Genomic DNA, 21,715 nt, shown 5'->3' on the forward strand with positions numbered 1-21,715 from the left:
CTGGTTGGGTATAGGCAGCATATATTTGTGAATGGGTAATTGTTTGATCAACCTGTACAATTTTTTTAATGAAGATGTTTGGAACAGAATTGATAAGGTATGTTTTCATTTTCAGAAAGGTAAATAAAGTTTCCCTACAAGATTAAACAGCAAAACAAACGCTATCATGAGTAAAATTGTGACTAATAGGCAGAAAACAGAGTACAGATAATTCTTCCTTTGACAGTCTATAACTTGGAGTGCTGCAAAGAACAGTACTTGGATTAGAGCTGTTCATGATATATATCAATTACTTGGATGTTGACCAAAGCTAACATTTCTAAGCTTAGTAGGAATGTGTGCTGTGAGAAAGATGCAAACTGGCTTCAGGAGGACCTGAAAACTTAATGAGTGAAAGGAACATGGCAGATGAAATATGTATTGTGGAGTATATTGGAAATTGTGTTATTAAGCTACAGCATAACTTTTAGATTTACAGATGCTATTGCAAAGAGCTGACTTGCAGCTGCCCTCAAAATGAAGGGAATTGGTTCAAAGCAGAAAAATACATGCCAAGTAGCCAACATTTTGTGGTTACGGTGTGGGGATTAGGTTGCATGAACTTACTGTATTATGTCACAGAAGGATATCCGAGAACAGATTAACAGGAGGCACTGATTGTTACTTGCTGTTTTGGGAGGACTAATTTTTTTTTAAAAAAGGATAAAGAACATGTAAAGCGCTGTTGCTGCAGAGTTCTCAACTGGCAGCATGCAATCTACTTACAAGAAATAAAGCCAGATATTTTCAAAGATCACAGACTCATTGCTTATTTGTTAGGAACCCATCACATTGAAATTTTCAAATACCATGGATGTGGAAAAACATCAGTACGTCTGCTTTGGTATGAAGAATTTAAAAATTAGAGATGCATAAAAGGACCTGGGTGTTTTTTTTAAAAATCAGTTTATCAATTATTCACTGAAGACTAACATGCAGTTGGGGCAAGTAATTAGGAGTGGTAGTGGTATTTTAAGCATTTATATCAAGAGGGCTTGAGTACAGCAGCAGTGAATTCTTGTGTAATACCTTGATTCAACCCCACCTGGAGTAGTGTGGGTAGCTCTTGTCCCTTACGATAGGAGAGATATTTTTGCCATAAAGGGATTATATGTTCATTACTTGTTACTGGAATGTCAGAAGTGTCTAACAAAGAGAAAGTATGAAAATTATAGAGTCATAGAGATGTACAGCATGGAAACAGACCCTTCAGTCCAACCCGTCCATGTCGACCAGATATCCCAACGCAATCTAGTCCCACCCGCCAGCATCCAGCCCACATCCCTCCAAACACTTCCTATTCATATACCCATCCAAACGCCTCTTAAATGTTGCAATTGTACCAACCTCCACCACTTCCTCTGGCAGCTCATTCTATACACGTGCCACCCTCTGCGTGAAAAAGTTGACCCGTAGGTCTCTTTCATACCTTTCCCCTCTCACACTAAAACTATGCCCTCTAGTTCTGGTCTCCCCAACCCCAGGGAAAAGACTTTGCCTATTTACCCTATCCATGCCCCTCATAATTTTGTAAACCTCTATAAGGTCACCCCTCATCCTCTGACGCTCCAGGGAAAACAGCCCCAGCCTATTCAGCCTCTCCCAATAGCTCAAATCCTCCAACCCTGGCAACATCCTTGTAAATCTTTTCTGAACCCTTTCAAGTTTCACAACATCTTTCCGATAGGAAGGAGACCAGAATTGTATGCAATATTCCAACAGTGGCCTAACCAATGTCCTGTACAGCCGCAACATGACCTCCCAACTCCTGTACTCAATATTCTGACCAATAAAGGAAAGCATAACAAATGCTTTCTTCACTATCCTATCTACCTGCAACTCCATTTTCAAGGAGCTATGAACCTGTACTCCAAGGTCTCTTTGTTCAGCAACACTCCCAAGGACCTTACCATTAAGTGTATAAGTCCTGCTAAGATTTGCTTTCTCAAAATGCAGCACCTCGCATTTATCTGAATCAAACTCCATCTGCCACTTCTCAGTCCATTGGCCCATCTGGTCAAGATCCCGTTGTAAATGGAGGTAACTATCTTCGCTGTCCACTACACCTCCAATTTTGGTGTCATCTGCAAACTTACTAACTGTACCTCTTATGCTCGCATCCAAATCATTTGTGTAAATGACAAAAAGTAGAGGGCCCAGCACCGATCCTTGTGGCACTCCACTGGTCACAGGCCTCCAGTCTGAAAAATAGCCCTCCACTACCACCCTCTGTTGTCTACCTTTGAGCCAGTTCTGTATCCAAATGGCTAGTTCTCCCTGTATTCCATGATACCTAACCTTGCTAATCAGAATCCCATGGGGAACCTTGTCGAACACCTTACTGAAGTCCATATAGATCACATCTAGCGCTCTGCCCTCATCAATCCTCTTTGTTACTTTTTCAAAAAACTCAATCAAGTTTGTGAGACATGATTTCCCACGCACAAAACCATGTTGACTATCCCCAATTCCCTCCAATAACTTGCCCAATACCAAGGTCAGGCTCACTGGTCTATAGTTCCCGGTTTGTCCTTACCGCCCTTCTTAAACAGTGGCATCACGTTTGCCAAACTCCAGTCTTCCGGCACCTCACCTAAGACTATCAATGATACAAATATCTCAGCGAGAGGCCCAGCAATCACTTCTCTAGCTTCACACAGAGTTCTCGGGTACACCTGATCAGGTCCTGGGGATTTATCCACCTTTACCCATCTCAAGACATCCAGCACTTCCTCCTCTGTAATCTGGACATTTTGCAAGATGTCACCATCTATTTCCCTATAGTCTATATCTTCCATATCCTTTTCCACAGTAAATACTGATGCAAAATATTCATTTAGTATCTCCCCCATTTACTGCGGCTCCACACAAAGGCCGCCTTGCTGATCTTTGTGGGGCCGTATTGTCTCCCTAGTTACCCTTTTGTCCTTAATGTATTTGTAAAACCCCTTTGGATTCTCCTTAACTCTATTTGCTAAAGCTATCTAATGTCCCCTTTTTGGTCTCCTAATTTCCCTCTTAAGTATACTCCTACTTCATTTATACTCTTCTAAGGATTCACTCGATCTATCCTGTCCATACCTTACATAATTTGGAGATGCCGGTGTTGGACTGGGGTGTACAAAGTTAAAAATCATACAACACCAGTTTATAGTCCAACAGGTTTAATTGGAAGCACACTAGCTTTCGGAGCATCGCTCCTTCATCAGATGAGCCCTCCACTACCACCTGATGAAGGAGCGATGCTCCGAAAGCTAGTGTGCTTCCAATTAAACCTATTGGATGATAACCTGGTGTTGTGTGATTTTTAACTTTGTATACCTGACATATGCTTCCTTCTTTTTCTTAACCAAAGCCTCAATTTCTTTAGTCATCCAGCATTCCCTATACCTACCAGCCTTTCCCTTTCACCCTGACAGGAATATACATTTTTCTGGATTCTCGTTATCTCATTTCTGAAGGCTTCCCATTTTCCAACCATCCCTTTACCTGCGAACATTTGCCTCCAATCAGCTTTTGAAAGTTCTTGCCTAATACCAACAAACTTGGCCTTTCTCCAATTTAGGACTTCAACTTTTAGATCTGGTCTATCCTTTTCTGTCACTATTTTAAAACGAATAGAATTATGGTCGCTGGCCCCAAAGTGCTTCCCCACTGACACCTCAGTCATCTGCCCTGCCGTATTCTCCAAGTGTAGGTCAGGTTTTGCACCTTCACTAGTAGGTACATCCACATACTGAATCAGAAAATTGTCTTGTACGCACTTAACAAATTCCTCTCCATCTGAACCTTTAACACTATGGCAGTCCGAGTCTATGTTTGGAAAGATAAAATTCCCTACCATAACCACCCTATTATTCTTACAGATAGCTGAGACATCCTTACAAGTTTGTTTCTCAATTTCCCTCTGACTATTAGGGGGTCTATAATACAATCCCAATAAGGTGATCATCCCTTTCTTATTTCTCAGTTCCACCCAAATAACTTCCCTGGATGTATTTCCAGGAATATTGTCCCTCAGCACAGCTGTAATTCTATCCCTTACCAAAAACGCCACTCCCCCTCCTCTCTTGCCTCCCTTTCTATCCTTCCTGTAGCATTTGTTTCCTGAAACATTAAGCTGTCAGTCCTGTCCATCCCTGAGTCATGTTTCTGTAATTGCTATGATATCCCAGTCCCATTTCCATCCATGCCCTGAGTTCATCTGCCTTCCCTGTTAGGCCCCTTGCATTGAAATAAATGCAGTTTAATTTATTAGTCCTACCTTGTCCCTGTCTGCCCTGACTGTTTGACTCGCTTTTGTGCTCAACTGTACCTGTTTCAGATTGATCTCTTTCCTCACTATCTCCCTGGGTCCCATCCCCACCTTACTCATTTAAATCCTCCCAAACAGTTCTAGCAAATTTCCCTGCCAGTATATTAGTTCACTTCCAATTTAGGTGCAATCCGTCCTTCTTGTACCGGTCACTTCTACCCCAAAAGAGATTCCAATGATCCAAAAATGTGAATCCTTCTCCCATACACCAGCTCCTCAGTCATGCATTCATCTGCCCTATCCTCCTATTGCTGCCCTCACTAGCTCGTAGAACTGGGAGTAATCCAGATATTACTACCCTTGAGGACTTTTTAAATTTCTGCCTAACTCTCTGTAATCTCCCTTCAGAATCTCAACCTTTTCCCTTCCTATATCGTTGGTTCCAATGTGGACAATGACCTCTAGCTGTCCCCTCTTGCTGGTCCCTCTCCCCCGTGAGAACATTCTGCACCGTCTCTGAGAAATCCTTGATCCTGGTACCAGGGAAGCAACACACCATTCTGCTTTCTCGCTTCTGGCCACAGAAACATTTGTCTGTACCTCGGACTACAGAATCCCTTAACACAATTGATCTCTTGGAAGCTGACATACCCCCTCGTTGCATTAGAGCTAGTCTCAATACCAGAAACTTGGCTGTTCGTGCTATGTTCCCCTAAGAATCCATCACCCCCTACATTTTCTAAAACAGCATACCTGTTTGAAATGGGAATATGCACAAAAGACTCCTGCTCTAGCTGCCTACCTCTCTCACCTTTCCTGGAGTTAACCCATCTATGTGACTGTATCTGAGACTTTCCCCCCTTCCTATAACTGCCATCCATCACATACTGTTGCTGTTGCAAATTCCTCATCGCTTCTATCTGTCTCTCCAACCGATCCATTCGATCTAATAAGGTTTGCAGCCAACAGCATTTATGGCAGATACAATCTGCAGTAACCCTTAAACTCTTTAAACTCCCACATCTGACAAGACGTACATACTACTCTATTAAAGGCCATTTTTGCTCCTTCACAATCTATAGACCTAGAAAACAACACCGTCTTAATCCTCTACAAAACACTGGCCCAGGTTAAATGGATAGTTATGGTTTATATTTTAAGTTTAATCAAGAGACATATCTCCAAAAACATATAATCAAGAAAGAACCCACTCTACTCACTACTGCAGCCTTTCTATTGAACACACTTAAAACAACGATTAACTTATCTGATTCTGTGTTGTGAATTTCGCCCAAACAGGTTCCTCCAAGATTAGTGGTGAAATTCACTGTTTCTTAATATTCCCTTTGTCTGTCTCTCTCTCTCTCTCTCTCTACTTTTTTTTCCCAAAGTTCCAAAACAATGCAACAGCATATAAAACAGTAATTGCTGCTCCTGGAATTCGATGAAATCACCTCCAGCACCTAAACCACCTCAAAAAAAGAAGCAGCTCTTATGCCAGAAATTTTTCCCATCCTCCATCTTGGATTACCCAGAATCCTGGTCTTGTATTCTCCTCAACTTCAAGGAATGGAAGTGCTCTCATTGAAACCTACAGAATACTAAAAGGGATAGAAAGGGTAGCTGCAGGAAGGATGTTCTCCTGGTTGGTAAGTTACAGACCAGGGTGCACAATTTCAAAATAACAACCACTTAGGACTAATTTGAGAATTCCTTTTGTTCAAAAACAATCATGAAAATTTGGAATTCCTTACCACCTGAACAGTTTAATTTTTGAGTATAATTAAAGTAGAAACTGATAAATTTCCAAATATCATGGAAGTAAAAGGATATGGGGATCGGTAAGGAGAAAAGACATTGAAATGCATGATCACCCATTATTGTATTATGTGGTGGAGCAGAAAAGATGGACTGAATTGCCTACTCTTGCCCCTACATTCCAGTTTAAAAAAAATGGAAAGTTTTAAATAATATGTTAATATGTTTGTTTTCTGTAGAAGGGCCTAACTTCAGTGGAGAAAAACATTCTATTGTATTTTACCTCTCGGGGCATCCTTTTGGGGATTACAGCTACTTCTTTGTTTATAATTATATTTGTGCCTTCCATGAGCATGTAAATAATACTTGCAACATCATGAAAGATTTGCAAGTTGCTATTAAATGTGGTTGGTTTGAATGTCCAATTACTTTCTTTTGCATCCTTTTGTTCTGAATATTTCGCGAAGCACAATTACAATTAATTATACTGGTGACATCAATGAAGTAATCAGTTAGGGGTTATTGAGTTGACCTTGTGATTTAATATCAATAAACGTAGTCATTAACCCAGGGAAATTCAGTTGTCTAGAGTATGTCAATACAGCACCCACACACTAAATGAAATAGTTATTCATCCTCGCCAATTCCCATAATTGATTTTATGAAGTCTTGCCACTAAAATTTTGTGAATAAACAGAACTAAAGAAAAACATAGACATTTAATCATAATTCTTCACGATTACTGAATTTCTGAAATGGTTTTAATAGAAGTCTGCTTGAGCATGTTAAATGTCATACAATGTCTGAAAGCTGACTTTAATGGCTTCATTTACAGGGAGAGTAACTATTTTTTCTTGATGTGACAAATAACATTGCATGAGGAGTAGTCTATTCAGAAGGTTATCCGGGTATCTATGTATTTAACCAGGAGTTGTGTTAAAGTAACTCCATTCAAAACAGAATCCATGCCAGCAGAACACTTGCTGCCATAGAGCTTTGACTGGAATATTGATTGTGTGAATTAAACCCAATTATCTCAGCACTAGGCTATTATAGCAAGAGTTCCATTGGGTTATGTTCTTGACTGTCTTTAGTTACTTTATCAATGATATTTCCTTCATCATAAGATCAGAATGGAGTATATTTACTAATGATTATACGATGTTCAGCACCATTCAGAATTCACCTGGTATTGAAGTTGTTTATGTCCATATCAATCCCTAAGAGGGAAATCAGGAGGGCAAAAAGAGAACATGAGAAAGCTTTGGCAAATAGGGTTAAGCAGAATCCAAAGGGATTCCACAGATACATTAAGTACAAAAGAGAGAGACTATGGTCTCTTAAAGATCAACAAAGCCACCTATGTGTGGAACCACAGGAGAAACTAAATGAATACTTTGCATCAGTATTTAATGTGGGGAAGGATATGGAAGATAGAGAAATGATTGGTGACATTGTGAATAATTGGTGACATTACAGAGGAAGTGGTGCTGGACATCTTAAAATACTTAAAGGTGAATAAATCCCCAGGACCTGATCAATTGTATCTTAGAAATCTGGGCAGCTAGGAAAGTGATTGTTTGGTCCCTGGCTGAGATATTTGATATCTACAGAGAGGTGCTGGAAGACTGGAGGTTAGCTAACATGGTGCCACTATTTAAGGAATTTGGTAAGTTAAAACCAGGGAACTGTGAATGGTTGAGCCTAACATTGGTGATGGGTAGGTTGTTGGAAGGTATCCTGAGGGACAGGATTTACATGTATTTGGAAAAGCAAGGACTGATAAGGGATAATCCACATGACTTTATGCATGGGACCTCATGTCTCACTAACTTGATTGAATTGTTTGAAGAAGTAACAAAGAGGATTGAAGGCAGAGTGGTGGATGTGGTCTATATGGATTTCAGTAACGTTCCTCATGGTATACTGGTTAGTAAGGTTAGATTACATCGAATACAAGGAGAGGAAGACATTTGAGTACAGAATTGGCTCGAAGGCAGGAGACAGAGGGTGGTAGTGAAGGGTTGCTTTTCAGACTGGAGGCCTGTGATCAGCAGTGTGCTTACAAGGATTGGTGCTGGGACTACTGCTTCTCCTTATTTATGTAAATGATTTGGATGTAAATATAGGAGGTATGGTTGGTAAGTTTGCAGGTGACACCAAAATTGGAGGTGTAGTGGACAGTGAACTAAGTTACTGCAGAGTACAATGGGATCGTGATCAGATGGGCTAATGGGTTGAGGAGTGGCAGAAGGAGTTTAATTTAAGTACTGCATTTTGGGAAAGCAAATCTTCGCAGGAATTATACAGTTAATTGTAAGGTGCTAGGGAGTGTTGCTGAACAAATAGACCTTGGAGTGCAGGTTCTTATATCCTTGAAGGTGGTGTTGCAGGTGGTCTGGATAGTGAAGAAGGTATTTGGTATACTTGCCTTTATTGGTAAATGCATTGACCATAAAGTTAGGAGGTCATATTGCTGTTGTAAAGGACCTTCATAGACCACTTTTGGACTACTGCATTTGATTCTGGTCTCCCTCTGATAGGAAGGATGTTGTAAAACTTGTAAGGGTTCAGAAAAGATTTACAAGGATGTTGCCAGGATTGGAGGATTTGACTTACAGGGAGAGGCTGAATAGGGTGGGGATATTTTCTCTGGAGCATTGGAGGTTGAGGGGGTGACTTTTATAGAGATTTTAAATATTATGGATGGGGTGGATAGCAAGATCTTTTCCCAGGGGTGGGGGAGTCCAAAAGTAGATGGCATTGGTTTAAGGTGAAAGGCGAAAGGTTTAAAAGGGACTTAAGGGGCAACGTTTTCAGAGGGTGGTGCATATGGAATGAGTTGCCAGAGGAAGTGATGGAGGCTGGTGAAGTTACAATATTTAAAAGGCATCTGGATGGGTATATAAATAGGAAGAGTTTAGATGGATATGGGCCAAATACTGGCAAATAGGACTAGATTAATTTAGCATATCTGGTCAGCATGAATGAGTTTGACCAAAGGGTCTGTTTCCATGCTGTACAGCTCCGACTCTGAGGTAAAAACTTATCAACATTTATGTTTGGCCTGATAAGTGGTAAATAACATTTGTGCCACACAAATGCCAGGCAATGCCAATCTCTAAAACAAATCTAGTAAACTCCCCTTGATGTGTAATGACATTATCAATGCAAATTTCCCTTAACAGACCAGGCATACCATATGATTAAAACTGTTAGAACAGCCAAACCTCTGGATACAAGATCAGGTCAGAGGCTGAGAATTCTGAAATTAATAATCCCTTTCCTAACTCCCCAAAGACTGCCTACTATCTACATGAGGACAAGTTAGGAATACGCCCTATTGCCCAAAGCTGTCTGACATTAGTCAAGAGATTCAGCACTATACTGGACAAATTATCCCACTTGATTAGCATCCCATTCCTTTAACATTCACTCCCTTCATCAACACAAGGTGACAGATGTGTATATCATCTACAAGATAGACTGCCACATCTTGCCAAGACTTCATTAACAGTACCTTCCAAATCTGCACCTCTGCTACATAAAAAGACAGGAGTAGCTGAAGTATCAGAACACCTGCAAATTTACTACCAAATCATCCAATAATCTGACTTGAGGGAATAACCTCATTCCTTCACTGTTCCTAGATTAAAACAAAATCATTACCTTCCTAAAAGCACTATTGTGTATCTGTATGGTTGAAAAAAACAACTCACCACCACTTCCTTAATTGGCGATATGCAAAAACTGTTGACCTTGCGTATGATGTTCACAACCTGTGACAAATTGTAAAAATAATGCTTAAATTAATCTATGTCATGCATGACCCACTTGGTGACCAGCATTCAATTCCTGGAAAAAATATTTCATTTAGCTGTTTAGTCCCCACTTCACATTCTTGCATTGAAATGGCAGACACACTGATGTCACTGATATCAAAAGCCAGTTTGCATGTCTTCTCATAGTTCAATGCTAATAAAATCAATACAGTTGACAACACAGAGTTCATGTTGTCAAAGGCACTCTGTCATTCTTGTCCATTCAAAGTTTTTGCCTTTCTTCAATAGTTTTGACCGAGAAACCATTACAGTGCTGAAGTTTGGAATACATGCCTTAAAATCTACTCAAGTCAATATATTTTCTAAAATTACATTTTGTCTTAAACTCAAACTCTAAAATAGTCCTTAGTTTCACTTGCCTACAATCTATTTGACCTTACTCCATATTAAAGCCAGATTCATGCTTAAATCAGCTCTTTGTAACAAATTAAACAGTTCATTTAAAGTGATATAAATGTCCTTCCCAAGTTTGGCTGAACACACCCATGACATTGACACAGACAATGTAGTTGCACAATCCTTCAAAATTTTAGTCAATGGTTGGAAAATTGATTGGCGTTTTTATTCCAAATAGTGACTGTATGTTGATAAAATCCAACTAATAGTAGAAAAGCTAATATTTATTTGGTTCTATCAGTCAATGGCACTTAACAATTTCCTTTAGCAAATGAAATTGTGACAGTTCATACATGTCCAATCTTTTCAATGTGGACTTACAGTTGTAGAATTGGATAGCCATGTGGACTTTGCAATAATCAAAGCATAATGTTTGGGAATCATTGAGTTTCAGCAATATTATGGTAGACTGCTCTAACGATTATGATTCAGTTTAATTGTGACCATTGTCCATCATGAACTTAATCCTTTCCCTCACTTGAGCTAACCTCTCTGTACTGAGTGTGCAGACTGTTGTTTTATGAGTAACAACCCTTACACTAACATAAAACAAAACAAAGGACCTGCAAATGCTGAAAATCTGAAACAAAAACAGAAATTGTTAGAGAAACTCAGCAGATCTGGCAGCATCTGTGGAGAGGAAACATTAGCCAAAAATAACTTTCTGATTTATTCACTTTAATAGATTCAGAAATCTGTAATAGCTTTTGTTGTAAATCACTTCATTAGTTTTCCGGAAGATAGCTTTATATTCCATCTGACTTCTTAAGCATCTCAATATTATTGAATCTGACTTCTAAAAGATCAAGTCTTGAATTTTCAATTTCTGATTCATTCTTTAGTTATTTTGATTTTTTTTTATGGCCATGAATACATTTTCATTTTAATTATTCTCCCTGTCATAATGTCTCTTTAACATGTTATTGCGATACATGCACTGATTTTTCTTCCTATTTGGAATTGTCATTCTGTAATTCACATCATTGAGTTTCTTTTCCTATATAAGGTCCAATAAACTTTGCTGTTATTCATTTTCCAGAGAGACACAATGTTAAAACATTTTCTCTATCAACGAAGTTCTGAATTTTAGCAATTTTATTCTGTTTAGATTTCAATGTTTATTGTGCTCTTTTCAAATGCTTTTTGGCCAACTCTCTCACTTTGGTTTTTCTTTAAAATTTAGGCTGAAGGTATAGTCTCTGAGTGTTAGCTTATCAGTTTCTCTTAATCAATTTAAGGGATGCTGTTATCTCACATCGATCTGGGTGGCATCGTGGTTAGTGCTGGTGCCACACTGCGCCAGGGACCTGATTCAATTCCACCCTTGGGTGACTGTACAAACACCACAAAGACATTCTCCCTGTGTCTGCATGGGTTTCCTTCAGATGCCCTGGTTTCCTCCCATAGGCCAAAGATGTGCAGGTTAGGTGAATGGGCTAAATTGCCCAGTGTCCAAGGGTAATGTAGGCTAAGTGAAGCAGTCATTCAGTGTTACAGGGAGATGGGAAGGGAGTGGGTTTGGGTGAGATGGTCTAAACAGAATCAGTGTGGACCTGATGGACCGAATGGTCTGCTTCCACACTGTAGGAATTCAATGATTCTATATATATCCGGTCAAATGGGTTAAATCCTGTGGATCCATTAGGAGTATTCCTAATGGAAAACAGTAAGACTATCCTAATCATTAGGATATTCCTGACAATAAACTCTACAGTGTGCAAAGTATAATGCCACCCTTCATTTCTCTTTGAGGTTTTGAATGATAAGCTGAAGATGAATTTTTGTAGTTCTCAAAATAGTTCTATAATATTTATAACATAACATAACATTTGAACATTGATCTGATTAGATTTCTTTGGTTAATACATATCTGACAGAAAATTAAACTAACTTTTTCATTTTTGTCATAATTATCTCCAAAAGCATGCTTTATGAAATCTTCTCAAAACAAACAAATTTGTTAAAAGATATTCTCATTCCTAGTTTCAGTTAGAGATCTTATATAATTTGCTCAGATACTGCTGAATTAGTCTTCAAAATCTGCTTTTATAGTCACAAAATGTAGATTTTATTGATGATTGGGATTGCCCCAGTACCTAATATAAATTTCATGTCTGGGGAAAACTTGATTACATCTTTATGTAATCCAGGCCAAATAAAAATATTTTTAGTATTTCTGCTTGATTTCCTGATACCTAAGTAGCCTACCATTAGAATGAATTTTGAAAGCCTCTTGTAAAATTTAATAACAATTCTCAGATAAAACTATAACCTGATGGACTATTGCTCATTCCTCATTAGCTGACATTTGAGATGGCCTCCATTTTCTCATACACAATGTATCTTTCAAATAATAACATCAGGTAGTGGTTCTGACTCAATTTCTGAGTAGACTGTTTGGTATAACATTCTGACTTACAGATTATTTTGTTCCCTTTCCAGTAAAACAGTGATCTAAATATGTCAACTTCTCTTTTCCTTCATCCTTTTTACTTAAATTATCAAATAATATGTCTAATAACTGGATTTCCAAGTCACCACCTTTCTTTTTATATCATCCTCATCTTCCTATTTAATTCTATCAGCTTGAGGTCTAATACAAACAGAGTCAGGAAACTATCCAGGATGTTCTTCCTGTAACATCTCCATTAATTTTATCCCTACTGGTTTTTCCAATGTTTCGTGAGACCAAGTTATTTAAAACACCAAGATCATTCCCCAAGATAAAACCAATTCTTTCAACAAGGATTTGGTTCACCACTCTAAATATATCTTTTCATTTATTAAATCACTCTTTAATCCAACTGCGTTTATTAGGACCAGTTTGTAATCTCCATGAATAATACCAATTAATATTTTCTCTTTCATTAACATCCATGGAAGATAAATTTTATCAGGCAGCACCTTTGACTCACTTTGACTATGCTTCTCAATATATTTGCTGGTTTAATTATTTGGTTATAACAATATGGAAATATATCTATCTATCTTTTGAGATAAATATTCAGAATACCTAATAGTCTGATTTTGCTTTATTAATAGTTTATAAAGAATCTTTTTGACTGTCCTGAACTATCTCTCCCTGGTTAATAGATTCTAAGCAAGCAAGTTTTCTTTATTCAACAGTCAGTTTTATAAGCTACCTTCATTCCTGATGCACCATTTTCTGAGCATTCCTTAAGCATTCCAAATACTGTAGTCAGTCTTCCATTAACTTCCAGCAATTAGCTTTGATATTTCTAGGCTTATTACAATGAAAGCATGGTATGTTCTTTACATAATTTTTAGGTTCTAACATTTCTTCTTTTATTACTTTGGCCTCATTTTGTTTGTTCTCTAAAACTAGTACCTCTTCCATTCACAAACTTTTGTATTTCTCCAATGTTTCGTGAGACCAAGTTATTTAAAACACCAAGATCATTCCCCAAGATAAAACCAATTCTTTCAACAAGGATTTGGTTCACCACTCTAAATACATCTTTTCATTTATTAAATCACTCTTTAATGGGTATTCCAGTATACCCATCTCCTGATAGGGAACTAACATAAAATTTCATACGTTTCTGCCAGAACTGTGGGCTTCTCTAATGCTCAATACCTGATAGTCATTTAAACATGTGTTGGGTTTACTGGAAACCTATTTTTGAATTCTTCCATAATCATTAGTTACCCTTAGGTTCTCAATATTTTTCTTGAACTACAGTGATCAAAACCACTGGTCCCACAGCATTTCTTTTTCACTTGCACATTGTACAAATGTCTGATTAGGTTTTTTTTTTCTTGTAGTGCTAAATTTCAATCAGTAAGTTTCAGGATCAAACTCATAAAGTTTGCATATTGCTTTTTTAACAGTTTCATGTTCGATATATTGTGCACATGGCTTTGTCAGAAGAACAGTCATCGATCATAGCTGTGTCTCTGTCAAAACCTATTGTGTGTGACATTAACATCAGTACAAATTTTGGTCACTTTATCTGTTTAGTTATGTTTTCAAATGCAATAGAAATATCTTGCAGCTCCATTCTGGATAATTGTCAACACTAAATGTAGATTGCTGGTCAAATCAAATCACATAAAGGAGCAAGATTTATCCTCCAAGCTATTATCTTCTATCTTTTCTTTCTTTAACCTTTTCTCTGGATAATTCATGTGAGCATGTTTTTACCTCCTTGTCATTCACTTTTTTTAAAAAAAATCCAATTCCAGGTCCTTTACATTTTGTCTCTTTTTTTTTCTTTTCAGTCTGTCTTATTTCTGATTTTCTTTTCCTTTCCATTTCACTTTTCAATTCAAGTCTTTTCATCTCCTTTTGTCTCTTCAGAATTAGTGACGATTTAGCTATGACTTAGTGATCACACAGCTAATCCTCCTTCTGACTCTCAATGTTAGATAATTACTTTAATCATATCATCTTTACAAGGTCTAGGTTTCATTTCAATCTTTCAATCTGTTTAAATATTCATTTTAATCTGTATCAAGAACTTCAATGATCCACTTTTATGCTCAGTAAAGCCTAAGCAACACTCCAACCCATTTTGACAGTCCAATCTATGCAATAAGGCTTACTACAACACTCCTATTTTATGTCCAGAACCTTTGTGCATTGTTCCTTTAAAAAGGACTTAAATCCTTCTTAAATTCAATGAATTTCCAATCCCACCTGATATTACTGCTGGGAAAGTCAGATACTAGAATGAAACTTAGCTTGATAGGTCATGGGTTTTTTGTTTAGTTAAATAACATGGTGGTTAGTCACTGAAACTCAAGGTTGCAGATGTCCTTTAACAACTAGTCATGGGTTTATTACACAAATGAGAGAAAAGTAACAAACCAACTGATATAGATACAGGAGACATTTTGGTAAAGATCTTTATACAAGCAGCAGAACTTTTACCTGCTTTCCAACACTATCCATTACAGGCACTTAAGCCAAGAGAAATTATATCCACATCTTAACACATTAAATTTGTACTTAACTAACTCCTTACAATTTCTGTTCTAAGGAAGCAGAGCCAACTTTACGATTCATTCCTGCGTTTGTTGGCATGAACATTTCATAGTCCACCGGACCTTGTTCAGTTTTGGTCAACTTGAAGACTCCATACAAGTTCTCTTGGTTTGGAAACCCAAAGGCCCTCTGCTTATTTGACTGGTTTCCCTGATTTGGACTGAAAAAGTTGATTCTCCAGTTTGAAGTTGAAACAAATAATTTTGTTCTATTTACTCAATCCCCTCATAAAATCACTAGTATAAACATCTTTTCCATTAATGCCACAGGGTTTTGCCTAAGCACTTGATTACCTACATGCTTTCTTAACAATGATGTGTTTTGGTTACTGTTCCAGATGACTTTCTGACCTCTCAAAAAACATTCACAGAACTGAGCAAAGCCTGTCTTCCTCTATTTGGTTCTTACCTTTAAAAATGATATTGCATATGAGACATCTTGCATCACACATGTTCCTGGTTCAGCTTCTAGGGTCAGGGCAATATATCAGGTGCCTTTAGGGTGCTCAGATATCCTTTGTGATAGTTAAAAGTACACATTGAAAAAACCTTCTTGGAACAAGCTGTCAAAGACATTTCAAAGTTGTCAAAGAACTGTTTCTAAAAAAAACCATTGATGCTGTCAAAGCTTTCGATAAGGAATGGGTATAAAATAAACATTAGTGCTGTTTACTTCACTGTCTGTTGACATCATCTAGTATAAGATTTACACTCTGTGATTATGATCCTAACTTATTATATTCCTGCTCAGCACAATTTGATAGTCAGCTCTAAGTGCTTACAGAATGGAAGTGTTAGATTTATTTCAACTAATCTGTTGTGAAAAAACATTTTTTTTTAAGTGAGTTAATCAGGTGACATGAAATACTGGGAGTTAATTTGATTTCTAACTAGGTAAATTAAGTAAATTACTCTCATTGTGCATCCATGTTTAGGAAAGACTTTAAGTTAGGGTGAATAATAGTGCAGATGGGAACAACATACTGCGAAGGCATTAGGAGTTGCAGTTCAATATTGGGACTTGTCATGATCTATTCTTGATCCATGGGAAATAACCCAGAGCAGGCTCTACATGATGTGAAACTATCAAAAAAATAAGCAAGGTAATTTGGGAATCAAAGTGTATAAATAATTAAAAGCTAATTATGCAAAAAAAACACAAAAGAAAATAATCATGGAGTACTAGCCTTCACCTCAATGAGGCTGAAATAAAATGAGTAGGAATTTTATTCTACCTTTTGTATTGGGTCCTCGTCAGACCCCATCTAGAGAGCTGCATTCACTTTTGAACACTTCACTCAGAACATATTACCCATGGAGCCACCCAGTACAGATGTACCAGAATTTTACCAGAGCTTGGCAATGTAAATTATGGCCCAACATTGCATAAAATAATCTTTTGTCCCTTCATTTAGAAGGCAGAGGATGATTGAGTTATTGTGTTTATAAGTATAAATGAATTAATTAGACCAAATAATTCAGGGGTGAAATCATGAAGTACTTTGTACTTCTTTTAAGGGCATTGTAAGTATGAAATATCTACTCCTCTAATTTCAATTGAAATATGTAGGCTGAGATTGTAAAGTTTATTAATTAAGCATGTTGAGGATTATAGGGTTATATAAGACTATGTGTAGAAGGTTATACATACAGAATTTTGCAGAGTAGACAACAAGGTCTCCAGAGAGTTCTTGAGCTGAGAATTTGGGTCCTAAGCTCTGACACCAGCAATAGTTGCCCTGGCGAAAGGCAAAACATTTCTGTTGGTTCCCCTCAGTTAATACAGCCCAATTTTTTGACAACTCTCACCAGTGGTGTTCTGCAGGGATTGGTGCTGGGTCCATTGTTGTTTGTCACTTATATAAATGATTTGGATGAGCATATGCAAAGCATGATTAGTAAGTTTGATAACAGCAAGAGTAATGGTATAGCAGACAGTGAAGACGGTTATCTAAGAGTACAATGGGATCTTAATCAACTGGGCCACTGGGCTGAGGAGTGGCAGATGGAATTTAATTTAGATAAATGTGAAGTATTGCATTTTGTTAAGACAAACCAGGACAGAACTTATACAGTTAATGGTAGGGCCCTGGGGAGTGTTGTCAAACAGAGTTCTAGGGTATCAGGTACATAATTCCTTAAAAACTTAGTCATAAGTAGACAGTGGTAAGGAAGGTATTTGGCATGCTTGCCTTCATTGTGCAGAGTTTAGGAGTTAGGATATCATGTTGTGGCTGTATAGGACATTGGTGAGACCACTTTTGGAGTATTATGTACAGTTCTGGCTGTCCTTCTATAGGAAGGACATTATTAAATTAGAAAGGATGCAGAAAAGATTTACAAGGATATCACCAGGAGTGGAGAGTTTGAGTTTAAGGGGAGACTGGATAGATTGGGACATTTTACTCAAATGTTGGACGTTGAGGGGTGACCTTTACTGTGGATTATAAAATCATGAGAGACATAAGTAAGGTGAATAGGGGAATTCAAAACTAGAGGACATTGGTTTAAGGTGAGAGGAGAAAGGGGCAACTTTTTTTTAGCGGGTGATGCATTTATGGATTGAACTGCCACAGGAGGTGATAAATGCAGGAACAGTTGCAGTATTTAAAAGATATGCACATGGACAGATACATAGAACATAGAACATAGCACAATACAGCGCAGAACAGGCCCATCGGCCTTCGATGTTGCGCCAACCTGTGAACTATTCTCAGTTTGTCCCCCTATACTATCCCAAAATCATCCATGTGCTTATCTAAGGATTGTTTAAATCTCCCTAATGTGGCTGAGTTGACTACATTAGCAGGTAAGACATTCCATGCCCTTACCACTCTCTGCGTAAAGAACCTGCATCTGACATTTGTCTTAAATCTATCACTCCTCAATTTGTAGTTATGCCCCCTCATACACGCTGAAGTAATCACCCTACGAAAAAGACTTTCACTATCTACCCTATCTAATCCTCTAATCATCTTGTATGTCTCTATCAAATCCCCTCTTAGCCTTCTTCTGTACTGTGCCATCCTGTTATTCTTCCCAAAGTGCATCATCTCACATTTAGCTGCATTGAACTCCATTTGCCACTTCTCCGCCCAATTCTGCAGTTTATCCAGAACCCCCTGCAACCTGTAACACCTTCCACACTGTCCACTACTCCACCAACTTTAGCGTCATCTGCAAATTTATTAATCCATCCACCTATGCTTGCGTCTAAGTCATTTATAAAAATGACTAACAGCAGTGGTCCCAAAACAGATCCTTGTGGCACACTACTAGTAACTGGATTCCAGGCTGAATATTTTCCATCAACCACCACTTGCTGCCTTCTTTCAGAAAGCCAGTTTCTAATTAAAACTGCTAAATCACTCTCAATCCCATGCTTCTGCATTTTCTCCAACAGCCTACCATGTGGAACCTTATCAAAGGCTTTACTGAAGTCCATGTACAGCACATCAACTGCCCTACCCTCATCTACATGCTTGGTCACCTTCTCAAAAAACTCAATGAGGTTTGTGAGACACAACCTGCCCTTGATGAAACCATATTGACTATCTGAAATCAAATTGTTGTTTGCTAGATGATTATAAATCTTATCACTTATAATCCTTTCCAAAACCTTTCCTATAACAGAAGTAAGGCTCACTGGTTTATAATAACTTCGGTTATATTGCCCTTCTTGAACAAGGGCACAACATTTGCAATCCTCCATTCCTCTGATACCAGACCTGTAGACAATGACGACTCAAATGTCAAAACCAAAGGCTCTGCTAGCTCCTTCCTAGCTTCCCAGAGAATCCTCGGATAAATCCCATCCAGCCCAGGGGACTTGTCTACTTTCACTCCTTCTAGAATTGATAGCACCTGTGCGTAACTAACCTTCATCCTTTCTAGTCTAATATCTCGTACCTCATTCTTCTCCTCTACAATATCCTCCTCTTCCTGAGTGAAAACTGATGAGAAATGTTCAGTTAGCACCTCTCCGCTCTCCACAGAGTCCACACTCAACTTCCCACTTCTGTCTTTGATTGGCCCTATTCCTACCCTAATCATCCATTTATTCCTCACATACCTGTAGAAAGCTTTAGGGTTCTCCTTTGTTCTATTTGCTAAAGACTGCTCGTGTTCTCTCTTTGCTCTTCTTAACTCTCTCTTTAAATCCTTCCTAGCTGATCTGTAACTCTTCATTGCCTCATCTGAACCATCTTGCCTCATCAACACATAAGCCTCTTTCTTCGTAACAAGAGATGCAATTTCTGTTGTAAACCGCAGTTCCTTTATTTTATCACTTCCTCCCCGCCTGACAGGGACATACCTAACAAGGACATGCAATATCTGTTCCTTAAACCAGCTCCACATTTCCATTGTCTACATCCCCTGCATTTTTCTACCCCATTCTATGCATCCTAATTCCTGCCTAATCTCATTATAATTGCCCTTGCCCCATTGATAACTCTTGACCTGTGGCATGTACCCATCCCTTTCCATCGCTAAACTAAACGTAACTGAATTATGGTCACTCTCTCCAAAGTGCTCACCTACAACTAAATCAAATACCTGGCCTAGTCCATTACCAAACACCAGATCCAATGTGGCCTCCCCTCTTGTCAGCCCTTCGACATACTGTGTCAGGAAACCCTCCTATACACATTGGACAAAAAATGATCCATTCGACATACTAGAGTAATAGCATTTCCAATCAATATTGGAGAAATTAAAGTCCCCCATAATGACTACATGAATAGGAAAGGTTTAGAGGGATATGGGCCAAACACAGGCAAATGGGAGTAGTTTAGTTTGGGAAACCTGGTCGACATGGATGAGTTGGACTGAAGGGTGTGCTTCCATGCTGTATTCCCACTGGTCCCTAGCACCATCTTAATGGATCTACATTATCCCTTTATCCAAAGCAATATTTAGGTAAAAATGAACATTGGAAACTCTACATTAGCTGCAAAGATTTTATTTTTGAAAAGCATTGATATCAATTAGGCGATTTGTTAAACATTGCAGTGAATATGTTGCAATTTGTTGAGCATCATAAATTCAATAATGAGCACTACTTGATTAATCAGATTTTATATAATTTAGGACAAGCTACACTGTGCACAGTGATGAACAATAAATAGCCTGTTTTATATGCAGATGGTTGGTTGTACCTATGTCTCATACCAGAAGGATTACATTTAACATGCTGCCTTAATCAGAAAAATTTAGAACAATGTTATTGTACATTGGATTGATGCCTTCTGGATATAAAAGTAAGTTAAAGTTTTGCTGTATGTCAAACATTTGATTAGGCTCTTTCTTTACATAATTATTTTAGTTTTAGTTTATTTATCATTATTCTGTTTCTCTCAAATATGACAGAAAGGAATTCATCAAGGAATTTATTGAACATACTTGAAAGGCGTACTTCTGATCACCACAGGATATTGATTGCAAACATATCACCCTTGGTCAGCACTGAAAGAGCAATAGACATCAGTATGCAATCACTTTACCTGTGCTTCAGACTATTAAATTCCCATACTCCACTCTTTACCCTCATTCATAATCCACCATCTGTACCCATTGTATTAACATAGCCACCCAGCAAACCATCTCCCCATCCTGGTCAAACCCTGTGGTGATTAACCCTAATACTTCAGTATGGTTGAAAGTTATACTGCCTATTCTGCACTGTTACACAATAAAGAGGTGTATTTGCTGCATGCACACTTACAGAATACATGGAACTTTGCAAACAAGTTATCAGTTTACCGGTTCCTTTCAAAGTAGAAGTTTATTATTGGTTATCCATTAAATTTGGAAAGTTTTCTACTGTCATGGGTGCAATCTCAGATGACACTTTCAATTGAGTTTTATTGCCTTCAGTTTTTGATTCTTTATTTTGGGCCTTTAATGGATGAACAGGAAGTGATACAATTACATATGAATGCTGGTAATAAACAGGCAACAAGAAAATCACATTCATATGCTGATAATATTTCATTACATTCATCTGCCTTTTTATTGATAGCTTGCTTTTGAGACACCCACTTAATGCATACAAATTGAATGTTCGACAGGGATCAATTCAGTTCATATTTTCAACCATTAAACAGCTTTTGTTTTTATCAGATGTAACAAGGTCCATTAGGTTTTGGTACATTTCTGCTCAGGACATTTTCATGTGTTATCAATGTTAAAGGTGGTCACAGAATCCATTATCATAAGTTTAATGTTTTACTATCAGATACTCCAATCTATCATTAGCAGTAAATTGATCTATGGGAAAATGATATTGGCTCCTTATGGCATGGCAGTTTGCTGTGTGTTGCTGGCAATCATTTCCATCCAATCTATACATGATACTCTTACAGATCCTAAGAAACAAGTGGTCAATCTAATTTTTATTAATCAATTTTATTTATGA

At 37.9% G+C, this 21,715-nt stretch overlaps 1 protein-coding gene across 4 annotated transcripts in view; it reads left to right on the top strand.

Moving 5' to 3' along the window:
- Window positions 1–21,715, top strand: part of LOC122563239 (synaptotagmin-B) — a 644,946-nt gene that overhangs the window by 218,700 nt on the left and 404,531 nt on the right. The gene's annotated exons all lie outside the window — the stretch shown is intronic.

This window comes from Chiloscyllium plagiosum, unplaced genomic scaffold (genome assembly GCF_037043375.1).
Source record: "Chiloscyllium plagiosum isolate Xiang-an unplaced genomic scaffold, Cpla_swu_hap1 HiC_scaffold_26, whole genome shotgun sequence".
Taxonomy (NCBI): Eukaryota; Metazoa; Chordata; class Chondrichthyes; order Orectolobiformes; family Hemiscylliidae; genus Chiloscyllium; species Chiloscyllium plagiosum.